The sequence below is a fragment of the Cygnus olor genome, chromosome 9, assembly GCF_009769625.2.
Source record: "Cygnus olor isolate bCygOlo1 chromosome 9, bCygOlo1.pri.v2, whole genome shotgun sequence".
Taxonomy (NCBI): Eukaryota; Metazoa; Chordata; class Aves; order Anseriformes; family Anatidae; genus Cygnus; species Cygnus olor.
The window spans coordinates 22,897,789-22,924,123 of record NC_049177.1 but is presented as its reverse complement, the minus strand read 5'-3'; positions in this window follow the sequence as shown (position 1 = coordinate 22,924,123).

Sequence of the window (26,335 nt, the reverse complement as noted above, 5' to 3'; positions counted from 1 at the left end):
GATCTTGGAAGATCTTGGGATCTCTTCCCGTCTTCCCTGTCACAAGGTGAGCCTTTAAGGCACAGCTTCTTTTCTTCTATCCTCCACGCTTGTTATGCACAAGAGCGGGTCCTCTTAGGATTCAATGTTCTACCCATAGTTAGTTTGAACATTTCAATCAAGGTATTTGAAACTAAGTACCACAACTAATTCCTCCTTTTCATTCTGTTTTTTCTATTGTGCCTAGATAAGAGATGGACCATGGCTGGCTGATTCCCCCAGAGGGCTGAAAGGCTTATATGTCTCTCCTGCCTTCCCTCAGTTAATAAATGTCAATTGACATAAGTGGCCCAGTGACATCTGCTAATTAGACTATCACTTATACAGTTTAACTAGAGCAGTGTGACAGCATTAACATAGTTTGGTGAAGAATCTGAGAATACTGTAAAAGAAATGTTAAAAATTCTAGTTTTTTCCATGATATATATATCATGTGCTTATATGTATAATATGTATAATAATATATACATATTGTGTATACACACACACATAACACAAAACCATGTCTAGTTTAAAAGTAAAGGACAGAATTATTTCATTTCACAATCATTCATTTACAAAATTTCAACACATCATCATGTTTCTCTAGTAACAACAGTTTTGTTGAATACTATGAACAGTACATCATTTATTTTCATAACTCTTCCTGATTGTCAGTTCCTTGATATCAGACAATGTTCGTTATGGCAACAATATTACATAGTCATGCAAACTCTGTAGTAGTAAAAAATAAAATAAAATAAAATAAAAATGAAGAATTCATTAACAGCAAGAACTAGAAGACAGAATTATTACAGAGATAAAGAATTATTGGTCTTATAAAAACATCAGAGAAAGATTGCCTTCATTTCCTTAAATAGTCCCAATATTGTTTGTCTGCTACCACAGCATATATGCTTTTGAAAAATTAACATTTGAAATTTTCTTAATTTAAACATAACATAATTTAAAGGTTTCTTTAGCTGTGTGTATTTCAAAGCCTACCAAAGGAAGAAGAAAACCCTCAATGACTCTAAAAGGTATGGGATCAAATACTAATTTTATAGATAATAGGAGAATAACAAAGCTTCTTTCACTATCAAAACCAATCTTCTTCTCACTTCAGTAACATACTACATACTAGTGTAAAAACAACTGGTGATGGTCTTAAGGAGATGGTCTTACCTGTACATCAGCAACTTCCACTCTGACAAAAATGAGCGAAGAAAAGAATTCTTTCCAACAGTTGCCACTGTTCACACTTGAAGGATGTTTATTACAAAGAAATGTGAAGTGTGTTAGTGAAGGGAAATAGCTAATGTGACATTAAAGCAAAACTAGCACGATGACCCACTTTTGTTGTTCTGTTGAATGAGGCTGCATTTTGTCTTGCCTTGAGATACAGTGAATATCATTACTTACAGTACCAAAGTTATGCGCTTACCTTCAGTGAAAGATCAAAGCATTGAGGTAATCCAAGGCCAACAGCATTTAGCTGTAGTGACAGCTGTGCACAATGAATACAGAGTAAGGAAAAGAGTATAAAATACTGTTGGGAGTGCAGTGGAAGACATTGAAATTATCACAAACATTAAACCCAAAGAAAGAAGCTTCTCACCTGAAGGAGCCCCACCTGATTCCCTGGTGACTTCTAAGTCTCACTGTCCTGACTTTTACCACTGAGGAGAGTACATGAAGAGGATAAATTGCTTAGGTGATGCAAGTGAACAAAACGACTGATGCGTCAGATGAGTTACTCTTCTAATTTACTGTGTTATGAGAAACTGATGAGTAAAAAATTAGCTTCTTTTTGAAAACAGACACCTTTGACTGCTCACTTGGACATGCATCATTAATAGGTAGCTATCATAATTCCTTAAAAGGTGTCTATGTATTCTCCCGACATTCCTACCTCTAAAGATTTTTAGGATCAGGAAATCCAAAAAACCTTGTTCCTGAAGCTTAGACTATCTTGAGCCACTCAGAGCTATGAACTTAATTTTTGCTAGAGAAAAAAATGTGTAAAGTGAGGGGAAAACTGGATAAGGTTATAAAAGAATAAGTTTTGTGATGAGCCCAGGGTTCCTGACACTCTGTATTGTGGACACTGAGGTATTTGTTATTCAGCAACCTTTAGTGCACTTTCTAGTGTAAAGGACATAAAATATCAACCAATGCAACTGGTTTTCTGGATCTCATATGACTGCATCTGTCAAAAAGGCTAACTTACTGATTAATGGACTCCAAAGATATTCTGTGAAATTTTTCTCAACATATTGATCATTTTCTGACATTTCCAACTGCAAATAAAAGTGCTTCCCCACCCCCCATTTACATCTTCCATACGCTTATGGCCTGTATAACACTAGAACATACCTACTACATTGATATATATACTATATATAAATAAATACAAAGAACAAAAGTGGGATCTCCAGTTATTTCAGGAATTAAAATATGTTTTAACTACTGTTGTGCCAGCAAATCCAAGGCTAATTTCTGTATTATTCAGCATACTTGCAGCAAAAGCAATCAAGGACTTCAGCTCTCATAGAAATGGCAGAATGATTCAGAGATGTGATGCCTATATTAGAATAGATATATATGTAGAATATTGAGTCCTCGTTCATTATTTTCATAAATTCAGATTCAGTCTCTAAAATCACTGTACTACATACGTGTTCAAACGTAAATAAGATAATTGCATACTCCTGATTAAATCAGAGTACTTTACATCAGAAAGCAAATGCGTATTCTCATTTTCAATAAAAACCCTGTTCTCTTAAATTGAAATAAAGACTAGTTAAAAAAAAAAAAAAAGTATTTTGATATATTGTCTATGCAGATCAGATAAAAAATAAAAACTCATTTTTTATTAAAAAAATATTCTTTGGTATCTGAAATTTTCTAAAAAGTCTAGCAATTGTTCAAACTTATTTACAGAACTAATCAATAATATGAACTATATTTAACTGCAGATAAGAAATGGAAGATGACATTTGAAACAAAATCATCTCTATTCATTATTTCCTTCCAAGTCTGCTTGCTTATGTTTATATTTACATATATAAAATACAGAGTTAGTAGCAAGTATACAGTATACCTAAAACCTCCAGAACCTGGCCCCATCCTTTTTGCACCCTTCCTCATCTCCAAGTTGAATAGTCCAAGCTTTCAGCCTCTCCTCACAGGAGAGGTGCTCCAATCCCTTCATCATCTTGGTAGCCCTCTGTTGGACTCTCTCCAGTAAACCAGAAAGAAATCTTTTTTTCCTGCTCATGTTAGAACTGAATTATGGCAGTTGACCCTCCAAAAGTGAACTCTGTCAGTGAATGATTGCCAAGACTAATGATATTAGACAACAATCACCAGATAAACACATGGTAAGCAAAGATAAACAATGTCAGCTGGAAATGGCGACACAATGAGAGGCAAACAATAATGAACAATGTCAAACAGAGATTGCCAAAAAGATTAGGATGAGCAATGTCCCATTTTTCAGTCAACTTAAGTAAATGAAGATAAATGACAGTAGACATTGATTAGTGAGCAAGTGGAGAAAACACAGGTAGGAACAGGTAGAAATAAAAATTAAATTAAGGCAAATGAATAAATAAAAAGAACATTTTATGGTTTTTTTTTATACATTACATGCAATTTATTCTCTCCTGCAGCATGACTATGCACTACCATATAGTTTTTCTTCATATATTTGTTCTGTAATTCCCAGGCTACACAACCTAATATGGCATACATTCTTGTAGATCATTTTCAGTTTCACCCAAATGGCCTCTGCTTTCAAGATATTTTGTTCTCTGAAGACTTGTAATTCCAGTTCAATAACAAGAGTGAAAATTCAGCGGTGCTCTTATGGATTCAGTAGGTTATCCTCCAAAAAAAGTTACATTATGGGCGTTATTACTCCCATATACTTTCAGGACCTAGCAGTGGACAATATTTAGAAATAGTGTCCATAAAAACTAAGAACTGCAGCTATGAGAGTAATGACTGTGGCAGATCTTATTTGAACTGTTCTGCATATGACAGATTACAAACCAACAATTCATAAAGCACATGCTTGCTTTGATAACTTGCTCACTCTTGCACATCAGCTTTGAGAAGCCATTTTATGTTCAATAGCTTTGCAAAGCATAACATATCAGTGTCAGGGTGTTTAAGATGATCTTCAGGGAACAACAAATCTCGCAATCACAAATTCAATAACTGGTTATCAACTGGAAATTGCAATTCAGAAGTAGTAAGCCTTGTGCTAACTGAATAACTCCTTTGCCCTGATTCCTGAGTAAGCAGTGCAACAAAATACAAAGCATGTAAAGTTCTAGATACTTCAATATAAATTCCATGTTTAGTGCACCGAGGACAGTAGGGGTGGCAATAAGCAATACAGAAAGAGAGGCTAAGCTTTCTTCATAGACACAGGCTGGCAGTAGTATGACACAGAGCTCTAATATCCTTAAAACAGCAGTCACAATCAATTTCACCAAGAAAACACTGAAAAAATTATTTCCAGAAGGAGATAAAAGCAAGAGAAATAACAGCCGACTGTTGGCTGCCACAGAGAAGGGACCGAAGTGCATCTCTCTCCAATCTTAACTACACTGCTGAATGGTACACTGCTATTGAGAGACAAGAAGTCATTTAAGTAGTTCTTTCACTCAAGAAAATTGAGAGGTCTATATTTTGTGCTGACATTTCTCAGAAGAACAAAGGAAGGATCGTTGCTTTTGCTAGGATTTACCTAATGCATTACTACAAGCACTAGTAATAACGTAAAGTATTCAAATATTTTGTACCTGTCCCGATCTGTTCTTCTCAATGGTGTTGATCTTTATAAATCAAATTAGCAAGTGGAGATAGGGAAGGATACCATACAGAATGTCTGACATTTTGAGAAGTGCTGAGAAACGAGTACCTACTTTTCACCCTGGAAATACAAAAATGTGCTTGAAAATATTCAGAAATAACTCAAAAGCATTCTCCCACAGCTGTGATCCTATGACAGTTTTTGTTCTTGTATTTTGTTGTGCTAATGAGTTTGCAGTGGATGAATAATCAGTTATACATCTTTCAGGTAGCAGGTCCAGATCAGTAAGAAAGAAATAAAGGATTCTATAGAGCCATAATTATACTAAAGTTATCATAAATGGCTGAAAGCAACATTTCAGCAAATAATTATTTAAATGAGAAATAAAAACAATATAACAATTCAGAATGGGAAATTGAATCAAAATTTTAAAAAGTGGGTGCTGAGGTTCAGTGAAATTGAGGATGTGATTCCTCTCAGATATTTAAACCAGAGACATCTACATCTAAACCAGCCATTCCAGCTTTGCATCGTAGTCAGTAAAGGAAAATAAGCACGTCTGAGGGTAATTAATTTCACACTGATGAGCCCTCTCTGTCAGTTTACAAAAGGAGCTCATGATGACCAGTTTAGATGTAGTTACCTAACTTTTAAATGTCTAGTGAGATGAAATTTCAATAAGACTTTAATCACCCAAGTATGGCAATTCTCAGCTTAACCTTTACAAAAACCTTAGTAAGAAGAAACCACACAGTAATTTAATGCTCACATTTTCAACAGTTTGAACATGGAGTTCACAGTACCTGGTCAGCTGAGCAGAGCTTACCTATAACTGCTGGCAGACAGCTCCACAGAGCGTCAAATAAAATTCCTAGTGAGAAGTTTATAAAAAGCTTATATACCGAGTTAAATCTCACTTCTGTGAATGGACTACTAGCGATGTTCTCTAAAATTCATCATTCATTCAATCCAACTTTTGTAATAGAGTGGTAGTTTGAGGCACTTGTTTAAAAAAAAAAATCTTCAATGCTTACCACCCTATATACAGAGGGATTTTCAGAATTTAGCCCTGATGATGCGAAATAGAGCTGGGATTGAAATTAGCTTTTTAGGGGGGTTCCCCAAAACCTTCTCTTTTCATAAATGAGCATTTGGGATGGAACTTCCTGCCATGTTGATATATATTTGGCTGTTAATAGGCAAAAACAAATTTTCAATTTAACAGGATGCTACCAGTCTTACTCTGTCCCATAATCAAGCCCTTCCCCTCCCCGCCTCAGGTTTCTAATCCATCCTTAGTGTTATAACCACACAAAAAAAAAGATCAACTATCCAGAACGTGCTGTTAAATCCCTTACCCACATCTCAAGAAAAAGATTTCAATGAGTAAGTCATAAATTCCCTTAATTCCAATGCAGTGTAAATCTTTCATACTTACATATATTTCTTTGAGCATATTTCACACCAAGTGGCCTTTCCTCTTCTTCTGCTTCTTTACACAGTATTTGTGGGTAGTCACTTAAGAATGCTTCAATAAATCTTGCTGAAATACTTATGAATATCTCTTTTTCTCTCAATTATTTATGGTGCAGGCCTCTCTTTACTGAGATGTTGGTTATCTGAAGTAAGCAGACATCTGTGAATCCACTCCACAAATGGGAGCTTTTATTTTTTTCATGACTTTTTCCCCTACGTGTGCACAAAAGGGGGTAAAAATGCTAGTATGAATTTGACAGCAGATGTTCAGTTGATGTAAGACATCCCTATTTCACTAAATTGAAAGATTCTATGGCAATTTAAATTAGCGAAGAATCTTCCTCTCATGAAAGCTACACTTTACTTCTTCATTAGAACAAAATCATCAGATGATACAATACTATGCTATCACAGTTTGAGTCAAACAAATTTTAGAGCAGCTTATTACTCTTCTATTTGCTTTAGAGGCTGCCCTTAACAGGTGCCATATGGCTACTGCAACTTGATCTTTTCTCGTGTGCTACTAAGCTGAGGTAATTTCTTAACCAGAACTTCAGCTACATTATGTACATATAGACACAGATTCTAATGGCTGCAAATCAGCTCACCTCAAAATTTGAAGACAGATCTTTAGCTGTACTTTAAATGAAATGCATACATCAGATACAGATATAATGCTGCATTATAAATGTAATGCCTATTCTTCTGATGGTTGGAATAAAATAAGCTAGCTTCTTTCTGCTGTATATTGAAAAAGAAAATCAGTGTGAAATTTTATCATCTATTTCTTCACAGCCTCTAACAAACTGAAACATATTTCAGTGATGTGCTACTACAACTGCATGTAAAAGCATTAATGGTGGGAGGAATGAAAAATGGCTTTTAAAAATAAAGAACTTTAAAAAATCATTTATACTACAGCAACTATAATTGGTAAAAGTTTACAAACTTACTTTACAGAAGCATGCTGAGGTTCCTATTAAAGCTTGCTAAAGCAATATTTTCCAGAGCAACATTGCAGCTCATTCTGGAAGATTCTTTAATTAATTTGAATGGTGAAGCACCGAGAAAATAAAAACAAAAAAACATGTTATGCAACATTTAGTTCCACTGAGCCATACAGCAGCATAATTTTTACCAGTTTCTCTATGTTCCCATTGTGTTTAATTCTGTTACTTGTTTTAGACTGCAGATGTCTCCGTCTTTTCCCCACAGCTAAGACTGTTCTCTATTATATTGTAACGGCTACAATATGAACTCCCAGATCTAAGACAATTCACTTGTTATGGGAGGTTAACAAATTTTTTTTTCACATTTCTATGGAACATTTACTTTCAAACACATACTATTGACTGAGGTGTTAATTCAAAACAGTATTTTGAACAGATAGTAAGAAAATGAGAAGTGAAATCTAGTTTCAGAAAATGTGTAAAACTGTGTAGATGAAAAATATCTTTTTTAGTGAATTTTCTACAGAGGTATTTCAAATTCTTCTCATACACACATGACAATATTAGACAGAACGGAACCTTATTGCTCTGTCAAAAAAACAAAAGCACAGCAGCCAAACTTTTAAGATTTGGGGAAATGTACAGATCAGGTCCAGGCTGCATCTGTTCCCACTTGGTGGTTTTAGGACAGCTTTTATCCTAAGAGCATTTAAGTGCACTATATAACTATGATTCTACTTAGCAAACATCCCAGCAAGGATATTTGTTCTTATGGCAGCACCATTCTCTGAGACTTCTAGCAAGTTCTGAAACAGCAATAAGAATTATTTTGCTTAGCACCTTTACTCTAAATAAATACTGGATGCTTGAGGGAAGTGAGAAGGTTTGGAGTCTGCATTCAATGCAATCATCATGTTCATAAATTTCTCAGCTTTGTCTACTAGTCCCAAGCATTATTCAACCCTTTGCCACTAGAAATTACTTTAAAAAAAAAAAAAAAGACACTATTATGCTGAGCAGAGGATGTCATTCTGTCAGACTCATTCTTTCCACTTGGTGCTATTGGGGATAGCTGATTATTCAAAGTGAGCAGAAGAAAGTAAGAAATATTAACTTAGCAGCCAACAAAGCACACATACTGTGATGATTAACACGCATTTGGGTGGAGAACTGCTCTTTTTGCCATTAAAACTTGTATTAATTAAATCACATCTTTCATCAAATTGCACTACAGTGCGTGATCATTTAATTATCTGCATTTTCTTTTCAAGGTAGTGTCTTGAAAATATACCTTAAATATTAGAGTACTTCACTCTTAAGGGGAAGTTAGTAAAATGGGTTTCTACTAAAGAAAAATCATTTTCTTCCTGCTCACTTTGGCCAAAATCAAGTTAATAAATACAGAAAATTCTCAGTTCTTATTTTGAAAAGTTACAGAGGTAGACATAATAATTACAAATTCCTGTTGCAGTTTGAGGTTCACAGAATAAAGTCACACTAGCTTCATTACAGATTCTGTTTGATCTCTTCATACAATTTAAGCACCTGGAATATTTGCATTTCTGAATTTACTGGTACAACCTTAAAAAGGATATCCTTACCCAGAATAAACTGGATAAGGCTATGACTACAGGTTTTTTTCTTTGTTTGTTTGTTTGTTTATTTTTTGTGATTTTTTGTGTTACTGAAGACAAAAACAATGAAATAGATATCTCAAAAAAGAAAAAGTGTGGACCTTGTAGCTTATTTTATGACTTCAACATACGTTTTAAGGGGTCATCTCTTCTTCAGGTGAATGACATGGAGAGTGTTCTCTTTTTAAATCCCGCTTGTCCTGTTCCCACGCAGATCTTCAGGATTTGGGGAATTTTACAGTTCTCCTTTGTAAGAAAAACAAATGAAAAAATAGTTCAGTGCATATACATTGTAATGTACATTAAGTTTGTTTAGGCTCATTCAGATGAAAAGTGATTTGCCACTTTATTAAATGTCATTTGTTTAGCAGAGATTTGCACTAAAGGAAATCCAAACCTCCTGGGAAACTGAGACATTAAAATGGCGCTTTGTCCAGTTAACATGTAATGTCGTTCTTTAAATAAGATAACTTTGCAGATATTGATTTCCATCTTTTATGTATGTGTATGTTTATAGCAAAACCACAGTGCAATACATGAAAAATACATTGTAATGTGATTAAATGAAAAATATCCTAAAATGAAATGAGCAGCACCAATTTTCTTTTTATCTGTGAACTTTTTTTTTTTTTAATACACTCAATACATCTTAATAATATTTAGTTTCATATTTGGCTGGAAATCGATCAATTTGTCAGCCACGCTGTGTAAAGCATAAGACACGATAGACAGTTTTTGAGCTGTGGGAAAAAGGTTCTCTACGCTAATAAAATATATATTACTGAATAAAAGAAAAGAGTTAATAAACATAATTCTTATCAACATAACAATTTATTTCGTTCACACTGTTAAATATTAAAAGCTTTTAAATATGAAGCATTCTTCCAAACATGTTATCCTTCTTACAGCGCCACTGGTGCTTGCAACTCTAATGACAATGTTATTCTTTGAAATATTTTTACACTAACAAAGAAGTGTATATATATAATATTTTTACACTAATCAAAATACCTGCCGGGATGATCAGGCCTTGTGTTTGGTGGGGCACTGACAGATCTCCCTGTGGTCTGAAGCAGTCCACCTCTTCCTGTTGAGTCAGAAGTGACTTTAGCTCCCTATAACAGTGGTTTAGAATAACACCTCTGAATCTTCAACATGAAATAAAATAGACTATAAGGTAGCATAGGAACTGGGGTATTGGAGGTGGTATGCCAGTAGACGAAGTCCTCTCTTTGCCTGATTTGTACCTCTTTCATTCAGTTTTGGGGTAACTACTCTGGTATCTCCTGCAGCACTAAGAATTTTTTGCTGTATGAAGAACAGTAACATACAAATCCTACCTAATCTACATTTTTTACATCAGTTTAGTCAAACTCCAGGTTTGGAGTTGCCTGAGGTTGTTTTGTAAGACTACAGTTTGACATAGATTGACCCTGATAAAACAGAGATTTTTTTTAATAAAATAAGAAATAAAATATTTTCATGCTTTGTTTTGCTCAATGCAAATGAATTGAGTTAAAAACATATTCTCAAAAAGCTCCATTGAGAGCCACTGTTATTTATCCATTACAGATTAAACAAAGAAAGTTCTATTCTTCCATCTTAGTGACAGATCAAGATGGACTTTTTACATCAGAGAAACAAGATTACATCAAAGAATAAACTCAGAGAGAGATAAGAGCCCAAGGCAATCTATTACATTACCAAAACTCACAGAGCTGCAAGGAAAAATAAAACTCTGCCGTATAGTTCCACTAAATATGTTAATAAATTTTAAGCAGAGTAAAAAAGAGGACATAGATGGGAAAATAACAAATATTATGTGTTTTCTAACTGAAATGTACTAAACCTTTGGCAATGTAAGTCATTTTTTTCTGAGCAGACACCAGTAATATAAAATATATTAGTTCTTAATGCAGAAGTTTTTTTCTTTCTTGGATGAAGAGCAGCAAGTTAAAATAATACAAATTTGTAATATCAGAGAGCACTGCTGTGGTTTAACCTCCACAGGCAGCTAAGCACCATACAGCTGTTTGCTTACTGTCCCCACCCTTTACCAGGAAAAGTAAAAATCATGGTTTGAGATAAAGACAGTTTAATAGGACAAAAAAGGAAGGGAAATAATGCTGCTGATGATAAAAGAATATACAAAGTTTTGCACAATGCAATTGCTCACCACCTGCTGACCGATGCCCAGCCAGACCCTGAGAAGTGGCCCCCACCACTGGCCAGCTCCTTGCAGTGTTCTTGCTGAGCAGGATGCCCCGTGGCATGGGACATCCCTCTGGCCAGTTGGGGTCAGCTGTCCTGGTTCTGTCCCCTTCCAGCTCCTGGTGCACCCCCAGCCTGCTCGCTGCAGGGGAGCATGAAAAGCAGAGAAGACCTTGAATTAGTGTGAGCACTGCTGAGCGACAGCTAAATCTTTGGTGTGCTATCAGCATTATTTTCAACTTAAACTCAAACCATAGCACCATACCAGTTACTAGGAAGAAAATGACCTCTATGCTAGCCAAAACCAGGACAAGCACAATTCTGGATTTACAGTAAGCTCTAGGTCATAATAGCTATCGTTGCCATTGCTGATACAATACTCAGCAGTAGAGAAGTAGTATGAGATCATATACAATCTGTTTATAAATTACTTAACCTGGCTGATAAATATAACTATATTACATGAAATGCAGCTCCAGATGGAATTCTTCAGAGATTTACAATGAACTCCTAACTTTCAAAATCTTCCAGAGCTATACTGAACCTTTTGACACATAATGGATTGCAAAACAACACTTCACTATGAAATCTCATAACTAATTTAATCCTACTGCTGGATTCTCTGCAACAAGATACTTCGGATTCTCTGTATTTTGCATAATATAAACACCTGCATATACTAGGACTGCAATAATAAGAAGTTAATTACATTATAAGAGTTGCAGGTTCTTAGTTTGGATTTACTCTGAGAAGCAAAGCCAAGCCCCAGTTGCAGCCTGTCAGCTTTCCTTTGAATTGCCACAATGATTAATATCCTTTTCATCTAAAAGTATGCCTCCAAAATGGGACAGGTGGTTTAAACAATCGCTAAGAACTGTTAATTATCTCTGGCAATGGCACCAAAATGTGACTACGAGAATGGCTTGTTCCTGAAAAACTAAATAGTCACATGCCTAGTTTAGCTATATGAAATGCAGTTTTACTGGTCTTTTTATACTTTTATCTCTGTAGTGGTGCGTTTATATATTTATGCAAGTAGGGATGATTACCAAAAGTAAAAGTTCCTCAACATAAATAAACAAAGGAAAAGATGACTCGATATTTCAAGAATACCAGGCTCTGAATCATAGCTCATTGCTCATCAGAGAGCTCGAGACCCTCTTCTGATCTGGTAGGTCAGCACATCTCAAAAATACATCACTGTTCAGAATAATGCAAAAGAGGGATGCAAGGAAAAAAAAAAAAAAGTCACTGGATTCCGAAGTTTTAGCACTAGCCCTGAAAGCAAATTTCATAATGTAACCATCTATTACCTCCACGTGGCATTGGTGATCTGAGTACTACAGAAGTTGAATTAACCAAAAACTATTAAATTATTAAAGTTTTCTGTTAATATAAGCAAAGCTGCTGTGCCACCTGGTGAATACCTTCATGGGCGAGAGTCTCTTTTGCAGTGTTTATCAGTAATGAGAGAAAGAGACTTCTGTCACTATGGGGTGCTGGTTTTTTCTCAGTACATAACTACTGTGTTCATTATTTTTCAGCAATACGTTTCAATTTCAGAAAAAGTGTGTTGTTTTTTTCTAGCACGTGGCAAATCATCTAATATATTTGATTAATATTTCATATATCTCATTTACAGCTCATGAATTGACCATGATCAAGTCATGATTGATGATCAAAATTGATCATCTACATGTATGTTTTCAATATTTTTTTCACTAAACACTTAGACCATCAGCTTTATGAATCTATTTGTTGAAAGCATTTCATAACACTCCAGTGTCAAATGACTTTCAAAGAGTTAAAGCTACTGGACAAAAAGTACACAGGATGGGTTATTTTCTCAGTGGTTAAACACCAGCCCTTAGGAACAGATATCCAGAACAAAGCTTACGTTATATATCTGAAATACTTGTTCTGGAAATACATTGTGACAAATACTTCAAAGTGGCTGTTTTACCCTACACCTTTGCCAATATACACCATATTTATGAAACTCAACACGAAAAGTCATTGATTCAATCAAAGTAAATTCATATCAAAACTACAACAGACCTAGATGGGATGCAGACAGGTCTCACCTCATTTTCTTCATGGAACTCCAGTAATGTGAGAATTTCAATATATATATATATATATATATATATATATATATATGATGTAAACATTGCTTAGGACTATTCACCATATCTCCCAATCATATATTACTTACCAAACACACACACAAAAAAAAAGCACTTTATAATTTTAAGAATATCTAGATTTAAATCAAATCTTGATTCATATTTCATGCTATAGAAAACCCACCTTCTCAGAATACTGAAGAAAATGTTTTCATGTTTTAGAGAAGCTCAGTACTTGATGTCTTTGCTAAATATCTATAACAGATTAGTCTCCCTCAAATTGTTCTGTTTTCTCAAATTCAAATTAGGGAAAATTATTTTTTTTCCACATATCTCCACCGTCTATATTGTCTTCACAGTTTATATTGATTTAGTTGACACACTGATTGTCTTTTTAGAATTGGTTCATATATATTTTCCATTGACTTCTGTGCAATTTTAGGTGTTAACATCTTTTACAGACGCCTAAATTATTTAGTCAGGATATTGTGTTTTCTGATAGAAAACAGTATTAGATTTTTGACACCTTAATTTTTGAACAATCTAGAAATGTATTTCTTATAGTACTTTCATTAAGTGATAATAGCAGTGTAAGTGAGTTATGAATTGTTATTGTTTTCAACTTTGCTCTCTTTAAAAATCATTCTTCATGTACAACCCAAATAATATTTATTCACAATAACACAAACCTTTTTTTGGCGTAGTTGTAAAGATTACATAAGAAAAGACAGCAGGTATGCTATTATCAATAATGTGCTTAGAGAGGCTCTCTGCCTGGTGTCCTTTATAGTAAGAAACTTAATTAAAGTTTTAAATTTTATGACGGAAAGAAAACATGTTTTCCTTTCCTGGAGATCAAGTTTCTAGATGAAAAATATGCCTTACATTAAGCTGACAGGGCAAACTGCAGGCCTTGTTTTGATAGCATACAGTCATTTTCTGTATTTTTATTTTTTGGCTTCCTCTTCGGAACATGCTATCTCCTCCTCAGCTGGCAAGGGTTCTTGACAATGTGGAAATCTCAGGTTTGTCTTTGATTATATTTGCAAACTTGGTATGATAGCAGGCTATAGGCACGAGTCAACAACTGCAAAGTATTATTGTGAACTCCTAGGAGGGCATGTTTGTATAACTGTTAACCCTGTTTTGCTTAGTTTTATATATGAGTACACATAGGCACATATCCTTTATATCATCAAGAATCAGGTTAGATTATTCTATCTAAAGGAATCTCATTTACCACCAATCCCTTACGGTGGCCACTGGTACCATTTCTGCACCCTACTTATTTGCAAATTTCATCAGTACTGGTATAATGCAGGTGCCATTCTACTGTCGAGTTCTACAGTATATTTCTATGACTTGCTTGCTACCAACAATGGCTTTGCTGTTATTACTGAAAAGTGCTGAAATAGTTTGGCTGATCAAGGTTCCATGGTTGGAAATCAATAGTGATATTTATTTCTTTTTTTAATTAATATGTCCATAAGCAAGATATGGACTTATTCATAAACTCATTAAGAAGAAAAAATGTTTAAAAACAATAAAAAACAAACCTTTGAAATATCACTTAATTGCTACAATTACGGTACGTTCATAGAAGAGTTACCAGAACTCAGCGCCAGTATCATTAATCTTGTGTCAGAGTTTCATGGATATCAAAAGAAATATGATCTTTTTTAACTTATTTTTTCTTATTTTTTTTCCTTAGTTTAGAGTTATTACGAAAAAAATAGCATTCATCATACACAGACTATTTCTCCAAACCAACTGAATGTATAGAAATCCTTATCATGATCAGTGATAAAAACATCTAGGAATTTTACTTACAAACCATGCAGACTGTGCTCACCTAGCAGAGGTACTGAATGCAGTAAAACAGATGTACAGTTCACTTTTTTTTTTTTTTATTATGTAAAATGCTTATTGACTTCCAAATAATACAGAACTACTATAGAGCTAGAATTTCTTTTGGAACAAACTAAAAGCAGAAATGTACTTGTATCTACTGCACATAAAAGAAAACATGTTTATCACATTAAGGCACTAAGACTAGAGATATGCTTTGTCATTTCTGTACAAACAAATCCACGCATCTGGGGAAAAAAAAAAAAAAAGCATGCTGTCAGACAAGACACACAGGAAGTCTGTGCAACAACTGTGGTTGATTCTTTTCCATAAGACGACACAGTTCATTACAGTTAGATCATTATCATACCAGAAAACTGAATCCTCCAAGAAGTAAATCAGTGTTAATTATGTCTTAGAATTGCTTACCAAACAGTTCTTCAGTTCAAACCAGTTCTATGTTACACTCAAGCGGATTTGTCTTGTGAACCTACTGTACTAAAACATAAGATCACGCATGTTCTTTAACAGGTAGGCCCCCAAGTCAACTCCATAATGTCAGATTAAAAGAAAAAGAAAAGTTTATTTTTCTTACTCTCTGGTGAGTCTTAAGTTTTGTAACAGAGATGATTATTTTGTGAATGAACAGAAGCAAAATTCTCTTGGAGACTATTTGAACATGAAATTTGGATGAAAATTCTTCAATATTGTCATTCATACAAGTAGAAACCGCTGTAAGCTACTTTTCAGTTACACCATGGGAGATACCATCTCTTTGTCTCCTCCTACTCAGAAACTTAGAATCAGGCTGATAGTTAGTGCCCACGCAAGAGGCTTGACTATAAAGTTCTTAAGTGATGAATGTTAGGAGGTTTATATTGCTAACACACTCAGACTTGAAAGGAAATTTACTCAGGCTTCATGGAAGAACAAGCATCCTTTTATTTCTACACAACCAAGCTCCAGTCTGCACTTTCATGTGGCAACAAGCACAACTCTTTTTAAATATCTGAAGGAAAACAACCCTACATTCATTGTGCTATATATAAAATGACACGAAATAAGACATACTTCCATTACCTACATAATAAGAGCATTTTTGTTTGGGATTCTGAGCATTAGTATTGCCTTAAAAACTGAATAAACAGGACAAAAGAAAATCCTCCTTGGATAACTACGTCTACAAGAGGTGGTGACAAACTTTTGCATAGAGCAGTTTCATTCCAAAAAAATACTGCAATACTCCAGAAGGGTGTGATGGTTGCGAGGCTGGCCTATAACTAGTCCTATCTTGATTTCCTGTGCCAACTTGCTTTGTTAGAATAGCCATAGGGTGTCAGATTTTGACCCTCAGCCCAAATGTTGCAGCTTCACAGTTTCCACACTGCTTTGCTAGCTACCCAGAATTTAACTTTTAATTCTTCAGAAGCAGATTTTGCCCAGAGAGTACTTTCTTATAAAAGAAATGACACTTTTCTATCAAAAGAAGCTTTTAGTTTTGTATCACCTGTAGGACAGTCTTAGTCTAGATTCGGGCTAGCTCCAAAAATGGATGTGAAGACAGACTCCAAAGCTGTTTGTCCCCATAGTAACAATCACATATTTCTACCAGAAAGATGGGATTCATCTCAAGAAATGTTCAGAATCCAAAAGTTAAGCATCTGGCTAGCCTTAGATTTGCTATTTAGCCAATGGCAGAAGACAGACCACTCCAGTGGGCAAGTCAGTCTATCTTCTCTCTCTAACTCTAGCAGGAACAAACGTGACTAGGTTAGCCTACACACAAATTTTAAGTGTCTAAAACTAGATTAATTTTATCCCATTTTAAATTAAGGCTTTGCATAAAAGGACTGAGCCCATTTTGAAAACAAATTGCATGACGTTACTGCCAAAAAATTTACCACTAGCAGGAATACAATTTCAAGTTTTTATGGCTTCATCTGTATAAGCATTTTTACAGTCTCTTCTATAAAATTGACTAGAAGCACTCCATAAATATTAATTGATTAACCTCCCCTGCATCCACATATGGTAGGTATTTATTTTTACATTGTGTAGTTAGAGAAACAATTGTAATAAAGCTAAGCTCTATGCGCAAGTCCAGCTAGCAATTCAGTCACAGAACAAGAAATAAATAATTCTGGACACATTTTAGTAGACTAGGTGCCTCAAAGAGAAGTTATCTACCCAACCATGTGTAGCCTATGGCATCAGAGTAATGTGATTTCCAATGAATTTCCAGTGATTTTTCCTTGCCACAACATTGCTCTTCAAAAACAAGCTTCTCTAAAAACCTGCACACCCACAATGCACACAGTGTATTTTTTGCTGCTTTTCAGCTGAAAAGCATTCCTGCAGATGTTGGAAGTGGTAGGGCACTTTCCCTACTGTACTGCAGAACTGCTATCTGCGTGGTATTTTTAACAACCCAAATGCACTAAACGCCCTTACACCTAGGAGTTGATACAGGTGTGCTACCTACAAGTGCAGTATAAATTTCAGGAGGCAGTGAATTTACAGTATGCTATAGAAGAGACATTAGCCCCTTTATAAAGAAATTTGGGTAATTTATTGGGGTTTTCTGTTTGTTTGTTTTTCCTGCTAATCCCACAGATGTCTCCTAGACATAAAGGTCCCTTTTTACCAGTCTGACTGTGTAAAAAGGTACTTTAATGTAAGTCTCAACATCTCACATCAAGCAGACTTAGGAACACATTTTCATTTTTTTTTTAATTTTCACATGTGATTCTGATATTGCATGACTAGTGGGTCGATTCTTTTAATAAATTTTTCTTTTTTTTTTTTTTTTTTTTTTTTTTAAGAGGAAAGACATCTATCCTTGCTATATAAGCATTCCTGGAAAACTTATAACACTGCTTGTGAAGAATATTGTTCCTTTAGCATAGAGGATCCATTACATGCTTTCATTTTAGCAAAGCAGAAAGAATGTGCTGTGTCAGAATTATCCTTAGTAGCTGCATCTATCTGATGAACAAACATAATACATCCTATCTGACCCACCTATCTAAGAGAAGTACAGCCTAAGGAATTTATAGCTCATTGTTGCTCCTTTCTAAGGTGAGCTTAGAAATTTCCAAAATACAGAAAATTGCAAGAAAAAGTGTTCACATTTAGCCCAGATGGATAGGATAAACAAATTATTCTTATAGAGGAAAAATACCATCATAGTACAAATACTAAATTTATATTGTAATAAATTGTTACAATTGCAACCTAACTCTAAAAGATGAATGAAATAAAATAGAGCTTTTTCTATAGTAAACTCAAAGTGCTTTACAAAGATCTCAAGCATCATCATCCAGCTAACAAAACAGAGATACAGAGTAGAAAAGTGCATCTCAATTTCATGCTGCTTCTATTCAGAGTATTTGTGGGCTTCATTAGATCATGTGTACTACAGACAAACACGGGAGAAAGAGGAAAACGATCCACCTAATAGGTACTTGCAGTCTGGCTGCACTTATGTAGCACTTTGAACAAACTAAAAAGCCACTCTTGCATAACAAAAAATGTCCAAGATTTCTGAGAAATTCTAATATAGAGAATAACAAGTTTCTAACATGAAATAAAGGGGTCATTACATCAATTATTATGGTAAAGATAAGAGAACCTACTAAAATTGTAGGCTTCTGAAATGAGTGAGGATTGCATTCCTGGTGTGTAATTTGATAGGCTGATTCAAATATTTAGCATATATTTAATAAATATTTAAATGTTTACTATTTATATATTTAACAAATATGTAAACATTTTCTTATTAAAATCCAGCAAATGTTTTCTTAAGGATTGACTTCATACTTTAAAAATGTCACTTGATGAATTCAAAACATGATCATTTCTGTAATAATAAAAAGTCATAAAAACATACAAATTTTGGCTATGAAAATTAAAAGCAAGAAGATCCTCTCCGATAATCACCTTCCTGAGTGTTCACAGATGAAACTTAAAATTTTTAATAAGAAAAAGATGGTGAAAGACAGTTCTATCAAGATCTTTTATGTACAAATGTTTGACTTTGAGTGGATTTGCTGTTTGAATAAAGGACAGAAGTGCTCTGATATTTTAAAAGTCCTAAGTTTTCATGTATTCACATGTCAAGTCTGTAAGAATCAGAATGATATACAGACAATGGAAAAAAAGCTGCAAAACTATTCTATTCTCCCTGGTACGGATGGTGTCTAGCAAATCCCTTCTAGTTTTAAAATCTATGAAAAATCAAGATGCTAATCTAGACATCAGACAGACTCTTAAATCTTCTTTAACTCATTTGCATCGCATAGCTTTAAAGATACAGTTACTAGCAAAATAAGTGTTCTCTTTTTTCAGAATGTTCATATTCCTTTACAAAACTGGAAACAAAGTCAAATGTAATAAATAAATAAATAAGGAAACAAAAGAGTATGGACAGCCTCTTACATTATTAAGCTGGCATTGGAATTTCCGTCTGGGAAAAAGTTAAGCCTGGTCTTCTCATGGAAGCATTGGGTCAAGCTTGGAGGAGTCCTGATGAAAGCTTCAAGCTGCTGCTGCTACATCCCTTTGCAAGACAAATACATGACGTGATTGAACCACTCTCTCAGTAACAAGCAGCTCCTGACCCATTCAACCACCACTAGCGTGGAGCAACCCAATGTTCTGACCTCACTATTCCTATAAATATGAAAATGTTAAGTTTTGGAGATTTTTTAATTTAAAATTAAATATCAGTTTGATGTCTAACCTTCATTAAAAACTTCATATTATTGTTATTATTATTAAAGAAACACACTTCCTGTACGTGACATGATTAACTTTCTCTTCTTTGTAAATAGAAGTAACTGCTGCAGGCACTGCTTTTATCATTTCGTTATTACACTGCAGAAAGGGACAGTAGGCCTGTTTAAGTCTAGTTAATGCTAACAGCCACTGTCATGTTAATAAGCATTCCTCTTTGTTTATTTTAAGATCCTAGGCACATTTTAGACAGAATCACAAAACAAAAGGAAAGAAGGCACTCAGAGATCATCCAGTCCCTCCCCATGCCCAAAGGAAGGACCAGCTCTAACTTCATCTGTCAGAGCAGACATTTGTCCGGCCTTCATTAAAGACCTTCAGTGGTGGTGACTCTATAACCACCCTAAGCAATCTGTTACAGATTCATACTGTCTTTTTTCTCCAAAGTCTAATCCAAATCTTCCTGGCTGCAGCTTAAGCCCGTTACATCCATTACAATTTTTAATAATCGAACTTTTTCTAATCTCACAAATTATCTGAAAATCAGATTGAGGCCTCACATTTGATGAAAAGATTATTTATTTTATAGTATAGTGTCAGCATTGCAGTTTACTACTGACCCCAATTTTTTTATTTTTAAATGCCATTATTTTAATGGTCTGACCATTAGCAAAAGCTTCATTTCTGAAGGAAAGCACATAATTTATTCCGCAATGCATTTTCAAGAAATAAGCTTCAAAATAATTCACTTTCCGAAGTTGTCTAACATTTCTAAAATCTGCATTTTTCCTTATACAAGGACAAATTCTGGTTTTATGACTAAAATAACGATGATAAAAAAGGATATTCTAGGCTGTATTGTACATGATTAAACTCTCACTGAACAAGGTTAGATTTTTGCTATTAATTCATTTCCCTTCTCGGAGAATATAACAGATAACTGAGTACAAAAGGCAGGTGTTTAACAGAAAGTAGACAAAATGCAGCCAGAAAAAAATAGGGTAATCTTTTACTACTTATCTAAGGAATCGAGAGTGTTTATACAAGGATTGAATTTGGATCATTCTTTTTAAAGAGTGATTAAGCTTTAATCCAAGGCAGGCATATACGGATTAGAAAAATTATAATGCATGTTAGTGTGATCTCCTATCAAGATGCTATGATAAGGGACATAAACAGGTAGTCCACTTTGAAAAATTATACATATAGTATAAAAGACTGTGCAACATTCCCTTTCTAGTAACTGTCTTAAAAATATATATATAATAATAATACATTTTTGCACATATGTATAACAATCTTGATTCATGCTCCTTCCCATTTTGTATTATGCATTAGTGGAAAATTAAACTGTTTGTAATGTCAACCAAAAGCTGTTCAAGTGCATTTTAAAGCATTCTTATTTATGCTCTATTACTTAAGAATAACACATTACAACCCACAGGTCTTACTATTACGGGATAGTAATACTATCATTTAATAACCACCACAGGACAACTATGTCACATCTGCTTTTGTCAACCACCACGTTTTGCAACCTGTGGTTGTTGTCTACATGTCTTTAAAAATTTCTACAAACCTCAGAGTCCACACTGTGAATCCAATGAAACACATAAGTGGTCGTAAGGCAACCTTTCTCAGAAGTAGAACTCTGTGGGGCCAGGATGCCCTGCTGAAGCTCCAGCGAGGTTCTAAATTCCTGTACTTGTACTATTTTATCAAGGAGCTTGGGTTTGTTTTGATCCTTAATCAGTTACTCTTACACTTTGTGCCTAAGGCTTTTCAAGGACAGAGCAACCCCTCAGTCAGACCCTAGGTTAAGTGTCATTACTAACAATGACACAATATTGTTAAATGCTTTCCCCTTGAAACAGATTTTTATGTTTCTCACACAGTTCAGAAAAGTGCTTAAAAGTATGTTGTGAAAAACCAAGGCTGAGAGGCACAAACATTATTATATGCTGCCATATTCTCTTAAAGCTTTAATAACGTGCATTTATACTAAGTTGAAAATAGTACTCCACCACGCTTCTCATATACATGAATGTCAGGAAAAGAACCGTTCTTTGGTAAAACATACCAACAAATGCAGAAACATTCTTAAAAGCTCTTGTTACGAGTAATGTTGTATTTTCGAATCTGTACAAGTGGATCCCTAGGGACCTTTTTGCAAAGATCAAGCAGATCATTAGCAGTCCCTCTATAACATTTTATATTGACTTTCTTATTTTCTGAAGCAGTAGCTTTTGTTTATGTTCTCATCTTGGCTTACTTGACAGCTACCTTTCGCACAATTTTCAGATATAAATGGGAGCCAGAGTAACATGGAAACAAAGAAAAAACCCTTGTGTGCTTCTGAAGCGTGATAATGTTTCCAAAACCTTTGCCACTACAGAGACTGATACAGGACCATTACCACACCTGTCCCGTGGACAAAACCTGTGGTATACAGTCCGTTCATAAGATTTGATGCAGAAGGTTATTGTTTTAGTTTCTTGTCCAAAATGCCCTATATTTTAGAAATACATTCACTAATGTTATGGCATGAGTATTTACATTAGCTTCCAAACTGTTCTACCCAACTGACTTAGGTGGATACCCTTCTAGTCTAAATGGGTGCCAATAACCAACATATATATATCCAACACTCTTTAAAACCATTTGTTTTCATTTTCATGCTATTCCTTTTCTACTGGTTTTGTATGACATAAAAGCCAAATACCTGAAACATTTCAACATATGTTGCAGTTGAAATCTGAGTTAGTTTTCTAAGAGATGGTCCAGATAAAATACTACCCAGTGGTACACAAAGCGTGAAAGTAATAAGCTGCAGGCACGGCTCTTTACATGGTTCACCAACCTGTTGCATGTTATAAACACCACCAAAGTGGAAAGCAGTGGCTCCTCAGCTCCAGCTAGTCATTCGTGATTCACAGAGAAGCCTTTCAGCCTCGAGCCTTATTCCCAGTCGTGGGAAGTGAAGGTGCCCACGTCAGCTGCCCAGATGAGCGTATGGCCTGGCCACCACAAATCTAGGTTATGTGCCAGCAGCATCATAGTTCTGCAGTGTAGATTCTGTTATGGAAACATTATATATAAACCAAGCCCACTGAGTAGTTTATATATGGGGCTTTTTGCACTCAAGATGACTGATCTTATGAAGTTACAAAAGACCAGTCCTGGTTCTAAAAGACAACTCTCTTTTGGTGTAAAATACACCTTACAGCATATGAAGAACCACAGAAATGTAACAGCGAACAGATATTTCTGCTTGAAATATGGTGGAAACAGTTTATCATTTTTATCTGGTGCATTTTCCTGTTTTTATGGGAACCTTCAAAATCCTCACAGCCTTTATCAAAAGCAAACAAATATCTGACTGTGCAATGACTCAGTCGCAATCACTTCAAGCCAAGCAACCCACACAACGTGTGATCCCCCCCGTCCCCTGTCCTCCCCCTGGATTAAAGTCAACAAGAACTTGGAAAGTGTTTCATCAGAAAACCCGATGAAGCAGCCTGAACCTTTCTTTATGGCTTTACTTTCAGTGTGCTCTCATGAGGAAAAAAAAGAAAAAAAAACTGCCAATTTATGCCAGAAGCCACCAAATTTTGTTTGCCTGTCTATAAGAAAGGCTCGTGTACTTGTATCTGTAAATATATGCACGTGAGAAAGAGAAGGCAACAGCTCTAACAAGACCATTTAAAGTAAAACTGATGTCCTGCATCACTGAGAGCACAACCATGAGAAAGTTCTGTTAATTAGAACTCAAAATATCAAGGCTCCTCATAGCACTCATTCAAAATGGGTTTTCTCCCCATCATTCATCTCTGGGATCATTTCCATTTTTATATTGGATGGAGATTAGAGTCACTGGATTCCTAAGCTCCTTTGTGACATACATGGCTGTTTCCCCTAGGCTTTCTTCACCCTTTACCTACCCTGCTTTATTTGTTTTTATTTTCTTTTCCAAGTCAGTCATTCTCAATTGTTTCAGCAGAACAGATAACTAACGCTAAGCACAGTACGGCAGGTAAAAGTAATGCCTTTTCCCTCCACCATTAGAGACTGGGGAGCTCCCTTCCCATCCAGAACTGGGAAAGTGATGCCTTCACACACCCTTCCCTCCCTCATAGCCAGGGTGAGAGCTCCCTCTCCTGTTTCAACACATTTTTTTACCACTGTATTTAAAGAACCTATGCAAGAATGTAGAACACATCTGCCTGAAAATACGGTATACCTAATGAAATAGCGTATACAACTCAGTCCAGTGTAAAAGATACCTCTCAGATCTCTAGTACTTAGAATATCAATACTAACTTCTCAAACTTCAAAAAATTACCACCGTACAGATTTTTGGTATCAACTACAGCAATTAGACCAGAGGATGCACTGACAACGATACTACAGTTGTATAACCAGAAAGACAAGCAAAGGAAGTTCATCCTGGTGCAGTCAACAGAACTCCTTAAAAATTGGAGGTAAATAAAATCATAATGTAGTGGTTATTCTTTATTTACAGAGAGATTTGTCAATTATAGAACATGCAGCACGAAGGATAAATATTTCATTCATTTTAAATATGGCACAGAAGAAACTCACTGAGATGGGACATTTCATCTATAGGAGAGCCACAAGGAAGGAGCTGATATGGTATCAAAACACACACACACACACACACAAAGATCTCAGAGCAACAGACTCACTGAACATATTATATGTAATCAGCACAAGATTTATGAATATTCAGTGGCTACACATTTTTTGCAAAAAAATACTTGATTTGAAAACAACAAAATATAATGTATTTTTTTTAGAAGAGTCAAATGAAAAGGAACACAAATAGCACCTTTTATTTGGTCTAGGTGCAAAAAAAAATAAAGAAAAATAAATCAAAACCCACACCAAAGAATAAGGTTTAAACACCCCAAAATACCATATATATGAAGTTATCTATACAAAGATGAAAAAGAAAATATATTTCTAATAGATAGTTAGTCAGACAATTCTGCATCTATGATATATGTATAATACTAGAATGAGCCAATATCTGTTGAACTTAAAAGCAAAATTTCAGTCACCATATAAATCAGTAAGTAAATAAAATTATGAAAATACAAACTATAAAAGAACCATGAATGACTACAAGAGAAATAATGTGAGTCAATGATCAATGAATTTAATGGAATTCTTTCCAGTGACATCAATAAAATTCAGAGCTGGCTTTTGTGCTCCAAGCTGACGGTGGTTTTAAGTGATACAGTCATTTTCAAGCATTAAAACACAACGACAGCCCCTTCTGTTTGGCTGGTTCTCTGTGTTGGGAGGGTAGGGAGGGGGGAAGAGGTGTTAAGATTGCTATTAGAGAACGATGAAATATTACACCACTCCAGACAAGAACTGAGAGCCAGTAAAATATTTCTGGCAATGCCCTTGAGATAACCACCTGTCATATCACTAGAATGTGCTTCTGAGTTATTTTCTGATGTAGTTTGAATCCTAAGTCCCTATTTTCAGTATAACATATTACTTTTTAGTAGCTGGTACTCTATATAGGACATGTATTAATTTTCATTCTTCCAATGGAATTTTTAATGAAGATAAATTATAATCATGACATTTACATCTCAATGATTTTCACAATTGAAACACTCTCATAATACCAGTGCACATGCTGTAAATGGGCTACGCAGCCAGATACTAAAGCAATCATTTTATCATTGTCAGAATGAATATAATGCCTACTGCAACCAATTGGACTTCTATGGGAACGGTTGGCTCAGCTGTTTTTGCATTGTAAGACATGCAGCGAAGTGCCCATTATCTCTCTCTGCTGTCAAAGTACAAGCCATGATCTTAGCTTTCATTCTCAAGACTGTGAAACTATGCCTTGTCACACAGCTAAGATCAGAACGCAAGGAAGGAAGGGCCAACGTGGCCAGCAACAGTCAACAACAAAAAGAGCGAGAGCCTGGGAAGAATATATCAGGGATATCATGTTCTGGGAACACCCATTCAAAGAGAGCTTTTGGCTGTGGTTTCTGTACCCATAGAGGTGAGGAGGCAATCCTGGCCAAGACGAATGGGAACTGAACACACTGAAGGTGATAAAAAAGGTAGAAGAGTGAAAAAGGGGGAGATTGCAAGAGCTCCAAATGCAGAGAAACTTAGAGGAAACAGCAGTCCTGGTGTGGGTGAAAAATGAGGAAAGAAGGTAAACCCACAGGGGTAGGGAACTTGGCCAGGGAGTTCTAGTGACACCATAAAAAGTTAGAAGTGAGAGCTTTACAATAGCTGGCAGAATGGCTGGGACAAGCTTTTTTTTCTGCAACTATTCATCATTATTTCTAGCACTCCCAGAGGTTAGATGGGTTCACTTCTGCTTCAGGCCCTCAGGTCACTTGGTCCTTTGTTGTTGCAAGCTGCCTCACTATCTCAGCTTTCTCATAACATTTTTTGTGCTTTAACTATTGTTCCTTCAGCAGTCTGTGCACCAGTTGTCTGATCTATGTA